This window comes from Antechinus flavipes, chromosome 4, assembly GCF_016432865.1.
Source record: "Antechinus flavipes isolate AdamAnt ecotype Samford, QLD, Australia chromosome 4, AdamAnt_v2, whole genome shotgun sequence".
NCBI lineage: Eukaryota > Metazoa > Chordata > Mammalia > Dasyuromorphia > Dasyuridae > Antechinus > Antechinus flavipes.
In genome coordinates, this window is record NC_067401.1 from 403343208 (window position 1) to 403366464 (window position 23257).

General features: G+C 32.7%; 1 long non-coding RNA gene across 1 annotated transcript in view; it reads left to right on the top strand.

The window, feature by feature from the left end:
* The window catches only part of LOC127562788 (uncharacterized), a 43114-nt gene extending 26019 nt beyond the window's left edge, over window positions 1-17095 (top strand). Inside the window, exons 2-3 of the long non-coding RNA XR_007953819.1 lie at window positions 12154-12206; window positions 16879-17095. This is a non-coding gene — a long non-coding RNA (uncharacterized LOC127562788). The remainder of the gene's footprint in view (window positions 1-12153; window positions 12207-16878) is intronic.
* The last annotated feature ends 6162 nt before the right edge of the window (window positions 17096-23257 follow it).

Consider the following 23257-nt stretch of genomic DNA (forward strand, 5'->3'; position numbering starts at 1 on the left):
TGGAATTTGTCCTTTAGAGCTTTAATTTCATGCTGACAAGGAATAAATATGTGCAAAAATTATGAAACAAAGAATTAAATTTTATATTCAACAGTGTAACAGGTCTTTGAATAATCCTAGAGCCCCTGGAAAAAAAAAAAAAAGGAATCTTGCTTCTGGGAGAAGATATTCAGTGTTTCCCTATCACGAGGGAGGAAATATACTTTTCTGTTGGTTGTATGACTAGAACAGATTGCCTATATAAAACTACCAGACTGTAATAATCTTGCTCTCTTATCTTTGGCATCCCAAGGAGATGAAGTTCTTGTTCATAGGCAGAATGGGGACCATGAATTGAACTGAAGGTGGGAAAGAAGAACTGTTTCCTACCCTCTATCCCCTTTTTTGGCCCCATAGCTCTAAGAATCAGACTTGAGGTTTTGATATATTTTATTTGTCCTTTTTAGTTTTTGATATAGGAGGTTGTCTGGACCTAGGAACAAAGTCATAGTGACTTTGGCTGCAGGATTCACATCAAAATTATGCCAGATTTCTTGAAAACATATAAGAGATAATGCTGTTTGATGACAAGTTCACCATTAATTAAAAGTGAGACATAAAATACAGGAATATATGCTTGCCAAAAGCAATTGCAAGTGTGATGGAAGATGTAGTGCAAAATTCAAGAATTGAAGAGATTAATCTGTGAGGTTCTCCAAGCACTTCTTTTTGTGAGTGATTCTGTGCTGGTTCCAAGAAGATGTGAAATCTTGTAGTTTTGTGAATATGATCTCAGTCCTTCAAATGAGCCTACTCTATCCATACACACAGATAAATAAGGGAAACAAAGTTGACAATTCCAAATATTTTTTTTTTTTTTTAAATGTTAAAGTGATTAGATTACTTGGCATGGATTCTGAAAGATCTGAGTTAAAATTCTGCACCCATTCATTTAATAAGCTTTTGTTAAGCACCTACTACATGCTGGATTTGCACTAAGCTTTGTGGATTTAAGAAAAAGCAAGATAATCCCCCCACCCCCAATCCCACCCCAGGGAGTCATAGTCTAAATAGAGAAAAAAAAACATAAAACAGCTATATGCAAACAAGATATATGCTAGATAAATCAGAGATATTCAGTGAAGGAAGGGACTAGCATTAAGGGGGATCAGAAAAGGCTTCTCTTTCCTGATGAGATGAGATTTTATTTGAAACTTGAAGGAATCCAAGGAAGCTAAGAGATAGATATGAGGAAGGAGAGAATTCCAGGCAAGAGAAATAGCAAGTAAAAATGCCTGGAGTCTGGAAGAGGACTGTCTTATGTGAGGAACAACAAGGAGACCAGGATAGTAGATCACAGAGCTTGTGGGGACATGTAAGGAATAAGAAGATAGGAAAGAAGTGTGTGTGTATGTATTTGTATGTGTTAGTGTGTGTATCTGTGTATTTGTATGTGTTTGTGTGTGTCTCTGTATGTGTCTATTTGTATATATGTGTTTGTGTGTATATGCATGTTTGTGTTGTGTATATGTGAATGCGAGTGTGTTTGTGTCTGCATGTTTTTGTGTGTGTACGTGTGTGTACTTCTATATATGCAAACGTGTGTATAGGGCAAAAGTTTGAAAGCCATAGGTATTGATTAGTTGTGTGACCTTGGGCAAATCATTTAACCTATCCTAGCCTTTCTAATATCATACTGATAGAAGTATCAATAGCCTCTACTTCACAGGATGGCTGTTAGAGATTAAATTTGATAGCACAGGTAAAAAGATCTATAATCCTTGACTACTGATGACCCAATAACTTCTTTTCTTCCTCTTTTTTCTCCTCCTTCTCCTCTTCCTTTCTTCCTCCTCCTTCTCTCCTTCTTACTGTACCACATATATGTACAGCTATTAGTACGTTTGTATTTTTGTATACCTTCTAGTCAGAAACCTAATAACTAAGACAATTCTATGTTCCTGATGTTTCCTGAATTGAAATGAATCAGGAGTATGGGTTGTTTGGAGGCTTAAGATAAAGCTTATTGTCTCATACATTAATTTATTCATTCTTTTAACAAATTCTGTTTCAACACTGAGAATTATTTTGATAAAAAAAAAAAAAGCTTTGTAAACTTATAAGCTCTTTATATGGTTAAAATTTGCAAAACACTGTTAGGTTTTGTATAAGATAAAGTTTTACAAAGCCTTTTCTTTTGTGAAACTCACAAGCTCAATCTACAATTTACTGGGAAGTTACCAAGTATTTATATATAAGTACCAACTCTGTGCTATGCATAGGTATGTAGGAGAGATGACCTGCACATAAAAACATCCAGTACAGGAATTTCAAATTAATTCTGTTCCACTAATTCGTATATAAGTAGGTTGTTTGGAACTCAGAAAATTTTTCCCACATGTAGAAACTATACAATGATTACTTCTAAATCACGACTTTCCCCATTATAGTTTCAATATATCACTAGAGTCAGAATAAAAACTTAGATGGGAATTTTGGGGGAGTTGTGTAGAGCCTGAAGACAGCATGTGAAGGCCAGCAGATGACACAGAAAAAATTTAGAAACTCAGAAATGCTTAAAATATATGTATAACCAAGTCAACAGGAGGACAGTAGATTTAGTCAGAAAATTTTAAGTTCTTCAAAATTTCCCCACAAACAGAATAAATATGCAGCTTGGGGCAAACATAGAGTGGTGAAAAATAAAGAAATCTTGGGGCAGAATAGGTCCTCCAGGAACCACCCAATAAGAGTTGACAGATCCCAGATTGGGTTTAACCTAAGTGAAGTCTAGTTTTATAGAAATAGCAATCAGGGAGCCCTGAAACTGGGCTGGGTTCAGATTGAAACTTTCACCACCATCACCCCAGCTGACAGTGAGGGGTATCAGGAATCTGGGTCTAGAAAGACTTGGAGAACATTGGCTGATAAGGATGAATATGAAGAACTTTAAAAAACTTGTCATTTGGAGCAGAACCAGGAGATCATTATATACCTCAACAAGGATACTGTATGAAGATGTATTCTGATGGAAGTGGATTTCTTTGACAAAGAGACCTAATTCAATTTCAATTGATCAGTGATGGACAGAAGCAACTACTTCTGGGAATACTGGGAAATGAATATAAACTGCTTACATTTTTGTTTTTCTTCCTGGGTTATTTCTGTCTTCTGAATCCAATTCTCCCTGTGCAACAAGAGAACTGTTCAGTTCTGCACACATATATTGTATCTAGGATATACTGTAACCTATTTAACATGTATAAGACTGCTTGCCATCTGGGGGAGGGGGTGGAGAGAGAAAGAGGAAAAATTGGAAAGAAGTGAGTGCAAGGGATAATATAAAAAATTAGCCTGGCATGGGTTCTGTCAATAAAAAGTTATAATAATAATAATAAAAAAAAAAACTTGTCATGGTTGAATTGTATTGAATGTACTATACATCATCTCAATTTCCTTATTTTTCTGAGGACTTGGCATTATATGTTATTATAATCTGAAAGGAATTTAACAATACTTATCCTCTCACCATGGAATACTTTCAGTACATCATTTTCCCATGTCAACTTCTGAATCCTAGTCTTGGCCATTCTCCTTACTCTATTCCCCATCTTTATTTGTATATTGAATTTTTGCTCATCCTTTCAAGTATATATATATATATATATATATATATATATATATATATATATATATATATATATATATACACACATACACATACATTTATGTGTATATATATATAATACATTTGTGTATATACATATATGTGCATACATGTATGTGTGTGTATATATATGTATATATGTATATATATATATATGTATATATATATATATGGATGCAAAAGAAAAAGAAACTGTGCTATGATTTCTAGAGCCCCCACACTGGGATGCCAAAATATAGACTAGCTCTCTGGAGGATCTCAGAACCAACCCGAGTCCTTGGTCTAGTGGATGAGTAATGAGACAGGGGCCCATGTGGATGGTCAAACATGGAGTCCCTTTATTTCAAGTTCTTTCAGCCCTAAATATCTTAGTAAAATTATATCACCACAGCACACTGGGCATGTGCTAAACTCTAGTATGATTACCTCACTACAACACACTGGGCATGTGCTAACTATACCCTGCTATTATTATGTAGATGCATCTTTTACTGCAAATATCTCTGCTTCAAGTAGAACATAGGTTGTCATGCCCCACCTTGACTTCTCAGGAAGGCTGAAATGCCCCAAGGGAAGATGAGAGCTAAACCAGACCTTGTCAGCAGGTTCCTTCTGGGCTGAAGATTCCCAAGAGTTCCCCCACTGTGTGTGGCTCTCTATAAGAAACAATGGGAAAACCATGAGCTCCTCACTGTTTTCTCTCTGAAACCTCAGATTTCTTTTCATTAAGGACTAGGCATTCCTTCTGGGACCACATACACACACACTCACACAGAGGATTATAATTTACACATGCACATGTATGTGTGCATGCATATATGTGTATTCATAAACATATATGTGTATGTGTGCACATATGAACACATATGTGGACATTCACATGCACATATATTGATCTGGGCTAGTGTTGCTCTAGTTTAGGCTTTTATGTTGCTCTTGATTAGTTCCTGGATGTGTTACAGGGAAGATATAAGGACTGTTAAAAAAAAAAAAAAAAAAAAAAAAAAAAACCTATCCCCACTGAATGAAGCTTAGAACTTCGTATAGATGTATATTTGTAAACGTAACAGAGCCAGAAACACTAGTGAGACCATGCTTTCTGGGCTTCTTTCAGAAAACTTAATAGGAAGACAAATATTTTCGGCAGTCTTTACCTCTTTTGTGGAATAAGCCCAGGCAAGAATGAAGAAAAACTAAAAGAAGTAGGAAAAAGAGTGATTGGTGAGTTTCCTAAATTGCCTCATAGCAGTCTGAATAGCTTGTCACATAGAATAAAGAAGTAAATCAAACAGTGCGAATCTAGATCTATATTAGGTTATTTTAAAGATGTCTTTGATCCTTATAAACATGACATTAAGGCTCAATTCAAATCTATGAGACATTGTTAAAGTGGATACATATCAAACATAAGCAGATAAAGTACCATATTTTAGTGCAATTTTACAAAAAATAGTCACCTGAGTTTTGGTAAAATTTTCTCAATCTACACACAAAAGGTATTAGCCACTAAAACAGACACAACAAAACACCACCTGAAGACCATATAAATTTTTATTCATTGCTATAATCTCAAGGTAAATCTCATAACTCATGTTAATTAATACCTGTCTCTCAAATTCAAGCAACATAACAAACAAAATCAGGGTCTGATATTTTGAACTCCTGTCCTTCACTGAGCACTTTCCAGCTGAAATTGCTTGTTGCATCCAGAACGATTTCCTCACTTAGAGACCTGATGTGCTATCAGCAATGTCTAAGCATTAATTACATATCCATTAAAACTGACAGAATTCATTATTATCAAATGGTATATCATTAGTATGGTCCTCAAATGGTATCAAAGTAGTAATTTCACACTTGAAGTCTAACGCACTGAATTAAAAAAAAAAAAAAAACCCAACAACTCATATTAGGGTTTGAGCAAAATTCACTCTGCATATCCTTTATGGATTCAGATATTTTATTACAGCACACCAAAAAGGTACATATTTATATTTCTTCTGACTAATGCATGATAAAAATTTTCTATAAAAATCAAAAGATATAGAAATTAGGAGTTATTTTCTGTTTAACTATTGATTTTTCTTTCTTTTAATGATAAATTATGCATTATGCTGATTTTTATTATTCCTTAAATCATTGTTTATATTACATTCTTATTTTCTTTTTATGTTGATTTCTACTAACTAGTCTTCTTATTCCTTTTGGAATAGCATTCCCTCTCCCTCCCCAAATCTATTTCTCCTTGATTGTTTACTTGATTCTTCATTATTCTGAAAATCTGTGATTTCTCAAGTGTGCGTATTCCATTCACTGAAGGCATAGAGCAAAAGGATTAAGGATGCTATGTCCTCACTGTATAGACAATTTGGACAAAATGCTCTTTAAATTTTTCTAAGTTAGTTTTTAGTGAACAAACATATGAAATAGAAAATCCTACTCAGATATTTCTTAGTATATTTTAAGACCTGCCAAAGTATTTAAAATTTAACAATCATAGCCTTCAAAAAAAATGGTGATAATTCTGGAAGAGAGAATGAAGCTGATGACTTTGAGTGGAAATGAGGTGGGGTACTACTTTGCCCAGCCCTCCTTACTTAAATCCAATTCATTTCATGGCATTTCATGGCATCACCTCCCTGATGTAATGGCAAACAACCACCTCTGTGAGTAAAGTTGGCCCACAAATTGGAATTGGCCAGTTGGAAGATTCCTTCCTCCCTCCCTCCCTCCCTCCCTTCCTTCTTTCCTTCCTTTTTTCCTCCTTCCTTCCTTTCCTCCCTCCCTCCCTTCCCTCCTTCTTTCCCTCCTTCCTTCTTTCCCTCCTTCCTTCTTTCCCTCCTTCTTTTCTTCTTCCTTCCTTCCTTCCTTCCTTCCTTCCTTCCTTCCTTCCTTCCTTCCTTCCTTCCTTCCTTCCTTCCTTCCCTCCTTCCCTCTTTCTGTTCACAGAGGGTATCATATCCTTACCTACAGATGCTCTTAAAAGCATTTCTCCACCTCTTTTGTATCTCAGAACCCTCTCAAGATATCTTAGGATTTACTGGCTAGATTTTTTCCTTAAGAACTAGGCCTTAAATCAAACCAATCTGATTCTAATTGACCACTTGGTTCTAGGCCAAGCCCCATTTGATCATTGTTTGGATCATGATTGGCTCAGATTGAAGGAGTCATTTCTGCTTTGATCAGAAACCCTAAAGGTATTTCCCTCCCAAGTTCATTCATCCATTTATTTATTTATTTAGACTAGAGGAAAGAGGAAATTCTTTGCCTTAATTGCTTTCTAGTCTTAATCACCAAATGGATGCAGCCTCAGTCAAACGGAGTCCTGTTGAAAATTTAATCTTAAAAAGGCCATAGTCTCCTACTCCATATCTGGTCACTGGACCCAGATGGTCCAGGAGGGGAAAGTGAGGCAGGTGACCTTGCACAGCCCTCCCTCACTTAAATCCAATTCACTTTTGTGCCATGGCATCACCTCCCTGATGTCATGGTCCTCTTCGAAAATGAAAAACAACAATGGCTGTGTCCTACTTAAATGCAATTCATAACCCTTGGGATGTCATTAGTCCTCTGAAAACAAAGGAGGTACAACAAAAACAATATCAGTCCACCAAAATGAGTTTTAGAGTGAGATTTTAGTGCAGACACACTACATTCATCTTCCTAAAAAGATTTTTACTGTATCACTCTCCTTCTCTAAAGTCTTCCATGAGATTATAATGATTTTATTATAGAGAACATTTCTTCTATTAAAGAGTTGGGACACTTGGATTCCTGTCTTAATTCTACCCAGTGATTAATTTTATTGGCTTGAGGAGCCTGTTTCCCCGCTCTTAATTTTCATATTTTCATAAAATAAGATAGTTCTGATCTTATGTATTTTATGGATCTTTCTAGCTCTATTTTGCCTATGACATATAGAGCTTAAATAAACTAGCCAATAAGCATTTTTTTGAGAAGTTTTTATCTTTTTTTTTTTTATTTTTATTTAATAATTACTTTATATTGACAGAATCCATGCCAGGGTAATTTTTTTACAACATTATCCCTTGCACTCATTTCTGTTCCGATTTTTCCCCTCCCTCCCTCCACCCCCTCCCCTAGATGGCAAGCAGTCCTATATATGTTGGATATGTTGCAGTAGCCAATAAGCATTAATTAAACATCTTTTATGTACCAGATATTGAGCTAAGCATTGGGTATACAAAGAAAAAGACAATTCCTGCTCTCAAGAATCTCACATTCTTGTGTCAGAGGTTGGATTTGAATGTAAATATTTTAGAGGTCAAACTCAGTACTATATTTACCAAGGCATGTTACAAGTTCATATTAGAGGTTCAATAAATAATGAATTTTTTTTTTTTTTTACAAAGAGAACTATTAAAAAAAATGGCAGAACTGATTTAAATTTTATTGTATACTTTTCCTTTGTTCAATAAATTCATCAAGGACTTACTCCTAAAAATGTTATTAGTTATACAAATAATGAAGTTAACATAACACATAACAAGTGTTTATTAAATTGATTTGAATTTTCATAATCTAATAGCAAATAATACATTTTTGGTTCAATTGTATATCTCATTATAAGCCATATTACACTGACAAACAAAATACCATCCAAACATAGCACACAATCATTCATATTTTACTGTTACACAAATTTTTAAACAAAATGAAAGATTTTATAATGCCTTTGATTTTAACATGATTGATTTAGATGATTTCTAAAACAAAGTTAAATGTTCCATATCATTTCCTCACAGAAAATACTCCAGGAACAGACCTGAAATTGTTCTCATTGTTTCTATCTTATTAGGCTTTTTATTATGCTTACACCATTACATTTGAGAAGAAAAGGTATAGGAAAAAGATGAAACAGTTCTGACAAAATCACCTGATTATCTTCTACGAGTATAATATGATGGCCAAACAACAACATATACTGAAAAGCCAAATTGCATGCTCATTTTAAATGATATGAGTGTACATATTTCTCTTCTAATTAAATAATTGTTGTTTTGTGTACTGTTAGGCAGAGGTTGGTTTTGAACTTAGCATGAATCCTACTTATTTTTCATCTTTTGATTTCAGGATGGCGTGGGTGTAACATTATTGCAGATTACACTGTGTTCTGTAGCAGATAGCATTTTATGAAACCTGCTGTCACTGAATATAATAGAATGTAAAAGCCACAAAGGAGATATAAAGAGGGAAAGGTTTTAAAGGGGTATAAGCAAGGCATTTTAAATGCATGCACACAGAGAAAGCTGCTGATATTTAACACTCACTCCAGAAAGAGGAGTTCAGAAATTTTTAAAAATCAGTTTATCCACCTCTGGGTTTATGCTCCAGATGACTTTCATTATATTCAAGTTTGGATAAACCAAATTTATTTTGTGGCTATCATTCTATTTTTCTCCTTGGTGTATACTCATCAACTCAAAATTGCATTTGCCAGTTGCCAAAAAGCTGTTGTACATAAACTTCTTTCTGATATTAAATATATATATATATTATTCTAGTAGTTGTTTGCTAATCACACTTTTAAACCCTCCAAATGTTAAACTTTTACTTTGGGTTTACTTAGAAGCAGCATGACTAAAAAGTGCTAAAAAAAAAAAGTTCCTTACTTTTTTTCCTTTCTTTCTCTCTTTTTTTAAAAGGACATGATTCCATCTCCCATTTTGTGGTTGATTCCTCTCAGCAGGGAGCAACACACTTCTCTTAAGGCAAATCTCTTTTATTTTCTTTTCAAAAGCTTCAGTATTGCTCAGAACCCTCCCGGCAGGGAAAACACTTTCTAGGGGTTTTATACTTTGCTGCTTCATCTGACAATGCCTCAGACTGTGTCTTTGTTTACATGATGCCAGACATCTGGATGAAAAACTGAAGGGCTCTGTCTTTTGGCTCTTTGAAAATATCCAGTTGTGGGCCATTATACAGACAAAAGAGCAGATTTGTTGGGTAAGAGGTTTTTTTTTTTTCCTTTTTTCAGCTGATACTTGAATGTTTGCCCTGTCACTGTAATTTAGGATTACAAGTGTAAATACAATTGTATAGAAAAGAGTCCTCAATTTAGAATCAGAAATGCAAGTAGTGGCTCTGCCACTTATCAGTTACATGACTGTTAACTGCCTGTTTAATTTCTCAGAAATTATGTTTGTTCATCTGTAAAATGGGGATAATTATACACATCCTACCAATATGACATGGATATTGCAAGGATCAAATGAAATGATATCCATTAAATCTCCCAATAAACTATTAAACATTATACAAACATAAGGGTTGAGAAGAAAATCTATGTAACTTGGTAAAACAATTACACTGGATTTGGTCACCACCATCAGACAGAGATTTATGATGAAAAGGGACATTAGAAGCCATTTTAATCATTTTGCTCATTTTATATAAGAAACCTAATGAGACTGAGATCAAACAGCCAATAGATTACAGAGATGGGATTTGATCTAAAGGCTTCTGAATTCAGAGCCACGGTTCTTCCCACTCTATTAAAGTGTTTTTTTTTTTTTCTTTTAATTTTTCTAAAACCTTAAAGTTACTTCATGTTAGAAATCTCTGGGGGAACCTGTCTCAATAAAGCAATCTTATAAACAATATTTAATGTCTACCATTGTGTCAGCTTTCAAAGAATCTAAGGATCTAAGAAATGAAATGGGCTCCATTTCTTCCTACTTCATGAATATGAGGGCTTGGTTTTCAGTTTCAGCATTTCAGTGGATTTATTATTCTGTAGGTATACACATAACCTTTACCAGTGCAGAGTTTAGTCCTTATAGGTCTTCTCCAACTTCATTGTAATCCATGACCCCCATAAAAGAAAAAAAAAAAAAAACAACCAACAAACAAAAGGCAATCTACCCATTGGCCTAAAGCTTGTCTTAGGGCACTTATAATATTGAATGCATGACATTGCATCACTTTGGCTATCTATCTGTTATCTCCATTTCTTACTATATGACTAATATATCTGTTTTTGGGTGAGGATGCCCTCTTCCTTTCTTGAAAAAAAGACCTAGATAATATATAAAAACCTTTTTTCAATCACCATGCATATTTTCATTGTTTTTTATTTGAATCATCTGCTTTTGATTCTTCTGAAATTCTGGAGTTCTGTGATTTGTAACCACATACCTTCAAAAGTATTGTGCTTGAACCAGGAGATCATTGTACACAGCAACATCAATATTATTCAATAATCAATTCTGATGGACACGACTGTTTCCAACAGTCAGTTCCAATGATCTTGTGCTGAAGAGAGCCATCTACACCCAGAGAGAGGACTGTGGTAACTGAGTGTGAATCACAACATAGCGTTTTCATTCTTTTTGCTGTGGCTTGCTTAATTTTTTTTTCATTCTTTTCATTTGATCTGATTTTTCTTATGTAGCAAGATAATTGTATTAATATACATATATTAGATTTAACATATATTTTAACATGTATAATATATATTGGATTACTTGTCATCTAGGGAAGGGGTGGGGCAGAAGAAGGAGCAAATTTAGAACACAAGGTTTTGCAAGAGTCAATGTTGAAAAATTATGCATCCATATGTTTTGAAAACAAAAAGCTTTAATTAAAAAAAAGAAAATTTCCAGTGAGGAAACTCTCTCTAACAATGGAGATTAGTACTAGATCTGTTTTTAGTGTATATACAGTGAAAGATTATCTAATTTGTAGAATTTGAGAATAAAGAATAACTGAGAGGTTGTGATGGAAATTAAAGATAGCTACAGTGTCCAAAATGTATTATAGGTGTGAGTAGGATGTGTGCCTACACACACACACACATACACACATAGACACACATGAAAAGACTGTCCAAATACATGAAATGATTCAGACAGACATTTTGTTTTCTATCCACTTTGTTTTTTTTCATTATGTGTGATTATATCATCTCTTTAGGCAACTAAAGTGAAAGTTCATTTTACTGAGAAGATCCTGCTATATTAAGAGACTTGATATAATCAATAACAATATCATCTACTTTCAAAATCCCCTAGAAAATCTTGCTATATATAGAGGAACTCTTGTATTTGAACTTTAAGGACATTCTCCATGGCATTGATGAGCACTATAAAGGAACATATATTTCCATGTTTTGTATCTTTTTTTTTTCAAATTATGCTATGGAGATAATTAAGTTTATCTTTGTAGCCAAATCTGTCATATAATCATGTATGTTTTTAGCATATTAAATTTTAAAAATCACTACCAACAACTTATATGATGAGAATCTTGAAAGGGAATAAAGGGTGCTATTTCAATTCAACAAATATTTAATAAGTGACTTGTATGAGGTAATTGCGAGGCTATGGAAGCAAGACAAAAAAAAAACTCATAAAAATAAAACAAGTAGCTTACATTTTCAGAAAATATCATGCTACATAAACAATAAATATAAATATAATTTGAGGCAGAAGTGAGGGAGTATTAATAACTAAGATGCTTAGAAATGTGTTTTTTTTTTTTCCTAGAAGGAGACACTGGAGTTGATTCTTGAAGAAGCAAAAGATGGCAAGAATTAAAGGTGAGGAGTGAGTATGACCAGACCTAGACAATACAGAAGCCAAAGTCATATTCTTGGCTTATTTCTCGATATATCACTTGTGGTGCCTATTAGTAGATGGAAGGTCTTTCAGAATCAATATGGTATAGATGAAGCCCTGAATTTGGGTGCAGAAGACTGGCTTCACAGCTGAACTTGGCTACTGGGATGATTAGAAGCCAGTGATTTCCATTAATAGGGTCCCTGTTTCTACATTTGAGGCACAAAGGGGCTAAACTAGATAAGCCTTTAATACCCTCTATAACTCTAAAATCTCTGAAAGAATCCAGGGAACAAAAGGGAAGGGCAACAAAAACAAAATTTAAAGACTAAGACATATATCTGTTGCCAATTTTTTTAGCGTAGGAATTTTATATGTATTTAAGTTTTGAATTTTGTGTTAATGTGAGAGAAAAGATTCTTGTGTGAACTCCCTTGAAGTTAGAAAGTTTACTTTGTGAAGCTGGCATACTTGTGAACTCCACTGAGTAAAGGTGTGAACACAAGCCTTGTATTAATTAGTTCTACTTAGTACCTTGTTTCAGGTTCTGGCCAAAATCTTCTTGTAAGATTAGATCAACTCTAATTAGTTAGCAGTTAGTAAGGATTCCAACATCTCCCCCTTTCTTTTGTTAGATGAAAACACCAAAGGAAATTGGAAATCTAATCAGATTAGTGGGTTTCTGAAGGGGTACACATAAATCCATCAATATGGGCCAGAACTTTGTAACAGATATACATGGTATACATAAATCCATCAACATGGGAGGCATTATACATAATTTACATAAGAACATAGCAATATAACACAGGCTAGTAGTAATGTAACAACATGAATCAACCTGAAGATTTAAACATGTCCATAAGTCCTACACATGTCCATAAGTCCTAGAAATAGTCCATAAGGAATCCATTGTCCATTAGTTCATGTGCCAGGAATCCAATAGTTCCTGTAAGCCCTGAAGTACTGCAAAAGTCTCATCAACAATTTTTCATCTTAAGGCAAAAATCACTTGGGGCATGATGGAATATCTATTTCACAGATCAAGTCAACAACAACCCCGGTATCCACTATGTGTCTGCTATGCTGTGCCCTGGAATAAAAGAAAAGCAAAAGTCAGTTTCTACGCTGAAGGAACTTACAATATAAAGGGGAAGACAATATTCAAACATTCAGCATTCAAATAGTCGTTTATTTGTTCAAACAAGCTGTATAGAGAACAAATTGTAGGTAATCTCAAAGGGAAGGCACTAACATTAAGGAGGACTGAGAAAAACTTTTTGTTGAAGGTGGGAGTTTAAATAGGACTTGAACACTATTCAGGAAAAAAAAAAGTGATAGGTACAAAACTGTCAATACTAAGGCTTCTATGCTAAGTTCAGTGCAGGGTAGATCAAATTATATATATTTAGTACTATAGCACCTTATTCACTTGAGAATTTCTCTTCTACTGACTTTCCAAATCTTATTATATATTACTTAACATAGTGCCTGGCACATAGTAGGTCTTAATAAATGCTTGCTTCTTCCCTTTCCTACCCCTCCATAGTCTTTACTTTTTCATGACTTGAAATGTCTATTTTTTGTCATTTCTTTAGTAAAAAACAACAACAACAACAACAACTATTATAAGGTATACATGTATGGTAGCTTTTACTGGTCTCCTTGAGAACTTCTTCCAGTAGTATACAAGTACAAATTGGCTTGTTAAAGTGAAAGGATTGTCTCTTTGAAAAGAATAGACTTGAAGAAATGAGTTATAGGATAGGTAGTGAACATAGGCTACTAGGAGGAAAGCAGCAAGAAACCTGGTTAGAGAGCTATGTAGCCCTGATTTTGGAATTTGACCTCCTAGAAACAGGGATCAAAAAAAGTAATTGAAAATAGAGAGAAATTCACATGATAGAATTAAAAGGTCCAAATTAACTGACAGTACTGCTAATAAATTTTTTTCTGTTTTTCAATTTGGATTAGTCTGGTCCTGATTCTAGTCTAGAAATGCTTTTCAGTTTGACTAAGAAAAATAATATGATTTGTGGTTGATAGATCATATGTCATTATGGGACAAAACAAACAGCCAAATAGCTAATTTTTATTATAAACTGGAAAATGTAGCATCAAATTTTAGGGACCGAGGAAAAAGACTAGAGGGGTATTCCAAAACATGTTGGAGAAAAAAAATAAACTTTTTTACAGATCTTTAATAAAAACCAATGAGCAATTATACATCACTAAGGGTTACATAGTTTAGTCACTTGGAAACCATATGTTTTATACAACAAAGCATACAGTATAATTGATGATTATAGTAAACAGCTAAGATAGCACATATTAAATGATTTTGAGAGATACAAGATAAGACTTTCTTGAAGTTCCAAATCAGGAGATGATTATAAAGGCATAATAGAATACTAAAAACCTAACTTTGGTCAAATGAATAACTGGACCTTACAAGTATGCTTAATATTCAGGAAAATTCAGTTGCAATAATGGAAATGTCATACTATCCTAAACCTTTTTTTGCTGTAAGTTGAAGATTATTTTATACTATAACCCCAATATTGGGGGGGAAAGATCAATTCTAAAAGACTGAAGAACTCTGATCAACAAATCAATTGACTGTGAATCAGAGAGCTGATGAAGAAGAATGCAGTTCATCACATGACATAGAAATGATAGACTAATATATAGAATGAGAAGCTTATTTTACGGGTGCACTCTAAAAATTGATTTTTTTAACTTTCCTTCCCTTTCTCCTTTCTTCCCTTCTTCTCTTCCTTCTTACTTTATTACTGCATAAAATATAAGATGATTTGCATGTGTACCAAATGTTTTTCTACTCTTCTTATTAAGAAAAACTTCCTTAATAATTTATATTCTCTGGTTTACCAAACATTGCATTATTGATTTTGATTCATTCTGAGTCTAGCTTATTTAGTCTATTCCACTAATATTTTCTACTTATAATCATTCCTGCTTTGTAGTATGAATTGTGGTCTGGAACTAAAAATTGTTTTTATATATTTTTTAAATCATTGCCCTTTTCAGTAGAATGAATGCTATTTTTTTTAAATCTGGTTTTTCTTTTTATTTTTTTTAATATTCCCTTGGTAGTTTGATTAGAATAACACATCATATGCTAATTCATGTAGTAGAGTAATTCTTGCTATTTTGACATGGACCAATAACGAGTCCTGAAAATCTCTAAAATTATTTTTATAAAGGATGATTTGTAAATTTGTTTATAAGTCTTGACTACTCCCTGATAAATTAAAACCCCAAATAGTTTATTCATGTTCTAATTATTTTTAATTGGGTTTCCATTCTAGGTTTCTTCCTTGATTTTGTTATTGCTAGAAGAAAACTAATTTTTTTCACATACGTTTGTATCTTGATAATTTTTTTTTGAAGCCATTAATTACCACAATTAGGTTTTTTATGTATTCTCTGGGGTTTTCTAGATAAATCAACATGTCATTTGAAATTAGTGACAATTTTGTTTACTCAGCTAATATATATAACCATAGTCATATTTATCTTATCTAACTGTTATGATAAGAATTTTTATATCTATATCAAATAAGTTATTTCTATATGTATTGAGAAAGCTTCTAGGTTTTTTCTCATTATACATTATAATAACTTTTGTTTTTAAATGTGTACTTTTATCATGGTAAAATGGTTCTTTTATGTCCATGCCTTTTTTCCTTAGCATTTGAGCATAAATAAATATTATTTTGTGAAAGTTCTTTTTTTCTGAAATGATATTTTAGTTTGAAATGTGACTTGTGTATTTTCCTAAATTTAAATTTTCATGTTTTCAAAGAAAAAAATATACAAAATGAAAGTAAATAATAATAATAATTCATGTTAATTCTATTTTGGAGATTGTGATACAAATGTCATGCAACTCAGGAAGTCATTATTGTCAGCTGGTGACACATTGTAGAATGATGGGCCTAGGCTTAAGAAAATCTAAGGTTAAATCCAATCTCACATAGTTATTAGCTGTATGACTCTACCTCAGTTTATTCAACTATAAAGTAGAAATAATTATAGCACCTATTTCACAGAGTGATGATCAAATTGAGAAACTTGTAAACCGTACTTAGTACAGGGACTAACACAGTGTGCTGTATAGATGTTTATTTCCTTTCCTTTCCTTTCCCTTCAGTCTTCCACTTTAAAAATAGTGTTTAATTTTTCAAGCCACTTTGAAAAGTAGACTTTATACATACAGTAAAAAGAAACCGTTGCAATTAATTATGCTAGTAGCCAAAGATGATTTCAGTTGACCTATACAGGTAGTTTAACAGTTATCTTCAGTCACAAAAAAGTCTTTATTGACCTAAGATCTCATTAGACAATCATATTGGACAATATGAATGTCATTAACCTCAATACAGTCAATACAGGTGCTATGGATTTTTATTTATATCCAACTTTCTTGATTTCTCTCAACCAATAATGTATGTATCTATAAAAATTTGCACGATTGATATAATTTAAAATGTTCAAAACCTCTGATCAACTGCCTTACTTCATATATATCAAGCTAAATTGCTAAATGAAACTGTCAGAGTAAACAGATGCCTAAAAGTAGTCTTTTTTCAAATAGTAATAAAAAGATGCATGTTTATTTGTGTTTTTCAGATCAATTGGGGAAAAAGTGAAGCTTGTTTTAATGAATTAAGGGCATATGGAAGGCAAGATTTTAGATGATTTACTCCCTTACTCCTCTGTTCCCACAGTACCCCAACATAAAATTCTATGTATCAAAAAATTTCATGACACATAATAATGTTCTCTCTGTGATTCTCTCTTAGTCTCTGTCTTTGTCTCTTTCTGTCTCTGTGTGTCTCTCTTTGCATCTTTCTATGTCTCTCTGTCTTGGTCTCAGTTTGTCTCTGTCTGTCTATCTTTCTCTCTGTTTCTCTCCCTCTCAGCAAATTTGTTTTAATCAAGGAAAAAATCTAGGACATATTAAAGAGTTTTTGGTGGGTATCTAAAAATATCAAATGGTAAATTATGCCGAACTAGTGTTATTTATTAACCTTGTCTTATTTTGACACTATTATTAAACTTGTAAGTGAGCAGAAAGTTGTCATTTATCTAGGTTTATATTTGTTCAATTATTTCATATTATTTTTGTGGAAAAAATGTAGAGAGGTAGAATAGACAATTAAATGGATTCCAAATGAATAAAATGGCTTATTCAGTAATGTACTAGTCATTCAGTCATGTGAGTCTGTGAACCATTCTATCCCAGCCCCTTCAATTACTCTCTCTCAAAGTCTGTCCAAATTCATGTTCATTGTTTCCATGACACTATCTCATCCTCTGCTGTCCCCCTTTCCTTTTGCCTTCAATTTTACCTAACATTATGTTCTTTTCCAATTAGTCCTGTCTTCTCATTGTGTGACCAAAATGTTTAAACTTCCACTTTAGTATATCACCTTCCAGTAAAGAGTCTGAATTAATTTCCTTAAGTATTGACTAATTTCATTGCCTTATTATTCAAGAAACTCTTCAGAAGTCTTCTCTAGCATTACAATTAAAAAGTGTAGATTGTGTAGCACTCAGTTTTCCTTGTATTCCAATTCTCACAGCCATATATTGCTACTAAAAAACAAAACAAACAAAAAACCTTTTAGCTTTGACTGTATATACTTTTGTTGACAAGGTGACTGCTTTCTCTTTAATATGGTATCCAAATTTCCCCTAGTTTTCTCAAGGAGCAAGTGTCTTTTTATTTCATACTATAGTTACTATCTGCAGTGATCTTTGAGCCCAAGAACATAAAATTGGCTCCTTTCATTTTTTCTCCTTTATTTGCCAAGAAATGATGGACTAGTTGCCAAGTTCTTAGGGTTTTTTATGCCAAGTTTCAATCCAGCTTTGAAATTTTTCTCTTTTATCCTCATCAAAAAGCTTCTGAATTCTTCACTTTCTTCCATCACAGTGGCATCATTTGAATATCTGAAATTGTTGATATTTATCCTAGCAATCTTAATTTCAGCTTTTAATTCATCCAGTGTGGCATTTGATATGATGTACTCTGCATATAAGTTAAATAAATAAAGTGACAATATACAGTCTTGTCATACTCCTTTCCCAATCTTAAACCAATCACTTGTTTCAGGTTTGGTTCTAAGTGTTGCTTCTTGCTTCAAAATGGTTCCTTAGAAGATAAACAAGATGATATAGTTCTCTCATTTCTTTGAGAACTTGCCATTTTTTGTTATGATCCACACAGTCAAAGGGTTAATCAAAGAAGAAGTGGATGCTTCTCCTCACCCTCAACTACCTTGCTTTCTCCATAATCCAGCAGATGTTGATAATTTAGTCTTTGTATCCTTTGCCTTTTTGAAAACCAGCCTGCTCTTCTTGCAATTCTCATTTAACAAAATGCTGTAGCCTAGCATGTGAAATGAGTGCTTATTTGGTAATTTGAATGATATTTGATATTGTCCCTCTTTAGAATCTTTCATTTCCAATCAGTGACCACTGTTGAATTTTCCAAATTTACTAGCATATTAAGTCAGGACTTTAACATCATTTTCTTTTAGAATTTTAAATAGCTCAGCTGGAATTCCATCATCTCCACTTATTGTTAGTAATGATTCCTAAGGCCCACTTTGTTTAATTCTCCAAGATGTCTGGCTTTAGATCAGTAACCACATTATCACAGTTATCAGTAATATTAAGATAATTTTTTTATATTTTTGCCATTTCTTCTTAATCTCTTCTACTTCTATTGTCTTATTATTTTTGTATTATATAACATTGCAAACCTCTGCCCATGGTTTTTCAGACTGTCTAATTCATTAAGTTTATTCATCAATTTCATTTCATATTTATGAGATGTTATTTAGGCCATACTTATAAAGTTTGATAGTTTTCCTGACTTTCTTTAATTTCAGTATAAATTTCACAATAAGAAACTCATGATCTTCACCATAGTCAGCTCCAGGTCTTATTTTAACTGACTGTTTAGGGATTTTCTACTTTTGAATACAAAGTATATAATCAATCTGATTTTAATATTGACAATCTGTTGATGTCCGTATGTATCATTGCCTTTGGGTTTGTTGGGGGAAAATGTGTTTGCTTTATAACCAGTAAATTATCTCAACAAATTCTATTAGTCTCCTCTCTACTTCATTTTGGACTCCAAGGAGACAATTTTATTTCAGTTTTCTTCTTTGGCATTCCTATCACCTGTAATACATGTGACATCTTTTTTTGGTGTTATTTCTAGAAAATATTGTAAGTCTTCATAAAACTGATAAACTTTAAACTTATTGGTATCAATGGTTGGAGCACAGATGTGTATTTGTGATATTGAATGGATTGACTAGAATTCAAACATATATAATTTGGTGATTTTTGAGATTATACCCAATGCTGCTTTTCCTTATTCTTTTACTGACTATAAAAAGCTACTCCATTATTTCTAAGTGATTCTTGACCACAATAGTACAATGTAGTCATTTGAATTAAATCCATTCATTTGTATTCAAAGTCATTGATACAAAAGTCATTTAATCTTTCAATCTCTAGTTTTACTACATTTAGCTTATCTCAGTTCATAAATCTTATATTCCATATTTTTATGAAATATTTATTTTTACAACATCACCAAACATATCAGTGGTTGAGCTTCCTTTCAGCTTTGTATCTGTCTTTTTTTTTTAGTACTGAGATTACTTGTAGTTGTCCTCCACTCTTTCCTAATAGTCTTTTGAATGTCTTCTGACCCAAAGGGCTCATATTCCAATGTCATCTCCTTTATTATTTAATAATGTACATTAAGTTTACTTGACAAAGATACTAGAATGGTTTTCCATTTTCTTCTTTAGTGAAGAAATCCCTATTGTGACCTGTTCATCTTGTATAGTCCTGAAAAGCTTAAGTTCATACTTTCATTTCACAAGTTGCTCTACCACAGCAAGGTAGGTCCAGAATGGAGCAATAACATTAAAGGTTGTCAAAGAATGAGATCATCATTATCAATGTCAATAAATTCCCACAATCTGGAAACCAAAGGTAGACATATGAATAAAACATTAAAAAACTGTGGTTTTTAAGCCCTTTTCAACTTCTGGTAATAGCAGCATTGACAAAAATGAGAATTCTATGTAGATCTCAATAATACTATACAAATAAAACCAAATAACCTTTGATGCTTGATGACGTCAATGAAAATCTAAACATAGAAGAAAAAAATGAAGATGTCATAAAATATAGATCTGAAGTAAGAAATGGAATAACTATTATTTATAAAGTGATTTAAAGTTTGCAAAACACTTTACAAATTTTATCCAATTAGATATCCACAACAACCCTGTAGGGCAAGTGTTAATATTATCCTCATTTTACAATGATGAAACTAAATGTCTGAGAAGATATGTGATGTATTATTATTATGTAGCTCTTAGGTATCTGAGGAAGGATTGGAACTCAGGTCTTCCTTTTACCAAGATCAGTACATCACCTACAATATTAACTTGTTGTCTCATTATTTATTTGTTTGTTTATTTGTGTATTGGAAGACAAGATGACTTGCCACAGCTAGTATCTGAGGTGGGATTTTAGGGTCATCCTGACTCCAGAGCCAGTTAACACTGTTACCTATCTGCCCCTCATTAATTTTTATAAATTGATTTATGTAACTTACTAAGTGATCTGTTAGTCTATTTTTTTCAGATCACTGTTTCTTTTCCCCTGTGTCAATGACTTATTTAAATTGAAAGTTGAAATTTTACTTCAATGCAGTATCTTCTCAATTTAGTTATTTGTGCTTATTTGGTATTGATTTTTAATCAGTATTCTAAAAAGTCAGTAATCTAATTGTACATTGATATCTAATTTAGAAATGATTCCTACATCAATAACTAGTTATTTCATGATAGAATAAAATCCATTTTATTTTTGAATGTTATACAACAATTAATGTGTCTTATATTTGCTAAATGGTCTGATTTGATGGAATATTTAGTGGTTTTTCATTCATTTCCCATAGTATATAGACCTTTGACTTCTCACATTTCTCAATCCTAAACTGTTTTCTACCATTTTACATTTTCTTCTCCTATGTTCACTTTTTCATTAAAGTAATAAAATTTCAAAGGTTATTTTGATTTTATTTAGATAGTGTTACTGAGATGTCCATAGATTTCCTCTCATAAACTCCAGACATATTCATATTTCTAAGGACTAAGTGAAAGGAAAGAAAAGTTGCCTTATATTTAATTTATTAAGGAAAAATAAATCCTAGAAAGATAGAAAACAATTAAGAATGGAATTCTAAAAACACACAGGGAAATAAATCCAATGAGAAGGGAAAAGGACAACTGTCTAAAGTGATTGATATGGTTACATTCATCAACCAATTTATATTTCCAAAGAAGTTTACAGAAAATGGAAGCAAATGCATGTAGCAAAAGATAAGTATAAGAATGTAGTAAAGTCTTGGAATAACATCAGGGGGATAAAATTTGGAATAATTTAAGAATAGTTAAGTGAAGCTAAAAGTGCTAGACCTGTGATCTAAAATACCTAAAGTCAAATCTAGTCCCAGAGCCTAACTAGTTTCATAACTCTAAGCAATTCATTTAATATTTGCTTCAGTTTCCTGATCTGCAAAATGGAAAAGATAATAGTTCCTATCTTATTGGATTACTGTCAGGATAAAATGAAATAATCTTTGTAAGGCACTTAAGAAACCTTAAAGATTTATATAAATGTTAGCTATTGTTGCTGTTAATAATAATAATAATTATTATTATTGTTATTATTATTATTATTATTGTAGTTAATGGATTTCTTCTAATTTAATGAAGCCATTCCTCAGAAAACAGACATAATAATATCTACCTGCTATAAGCCTTTTTACTATTATTGAAATTGATAGATACTTCTTTCTATCGGCCTAGCCTTTGAGAACCTCGATGAAGCCAGAATCCTATGATGAAGCATTAAGATAGGATTTGGTGGGACAGATATGTTTTATAATAAGGAGACTATCAAATCAAAGTTCTTTTACAGAGCATGGGAACAGTTACCTATAAAGGTTTGATAATATCTAATGGAATCACATGAGATTGTATTTGGACTATTTCTTTGATGCTGTACTTTGTGGTAAAGAAAGAATATTTTGATTGCCTACTGCCTCAGAAATTATGTTCAGACATCCTCCCTCTCCCTACTTCCAACATTGGTCTCTCAACCTTCTTTCCTGCTTGGCTAGTTCAGATGAGAAAAACATTATGTAGGCCTTTGATTAGAAAAAAAAAGTTCTAAGTTCTCCCCATTTGATCTATGAATACATGGAGCTTGTTCTTTCCCTCTGTTTTTTTTTTTTTTTTTTTCAAATGAGGATGGGAAATAGTTGCTATCTTGCGAGTTTGGTAAGGTTGTTACAAAAGTTCAGTGTTTGGAGTTTATGTCAGAATTTATTTCCAACTAAGACAATTGATGTGGCCAGCAGAGCCATGTCCCAGGAAAAGAAAAGATTTACACTATAAAAAGATTTACACTATACTAAGATATCTGGTCCTTCAATCAGGGGAAGTTACTTTGTCCATTGGCTTTGTTTCATTCTTGAGTGCATTGGTGAGCAAATGTTCATTAAAATCCTTGTTAAATTTGAATCTCTTGTCCTCAGGAACCAGTGAGTTACAAGGCAATCCCAGAAGAATGTGTTAAATGACTTCACTCTAAATTTTGCATTATCTTTTTTAGTAAATATACCTTTGTAAAAGGTAATTAATGTAATTGGATAAGGATGCTGGTGCACCAATCATTGGATGATATTCAGTATCTAAAGGAGATATTAAGTAAAACTGACAATTGATATTGGAAGAGAAAATATTAAGATGAAGATTTAATCTGACTGGTAATATTAAATAAAAATTCCATAACCTACAGAGACACACACTAGAACCTTCAGGGAAAAACATGACTAGATGTCTCTGAGACCCTGAATCATCAATGCAAGAGGGTTACAAATGCATGTATAAAAAATAAT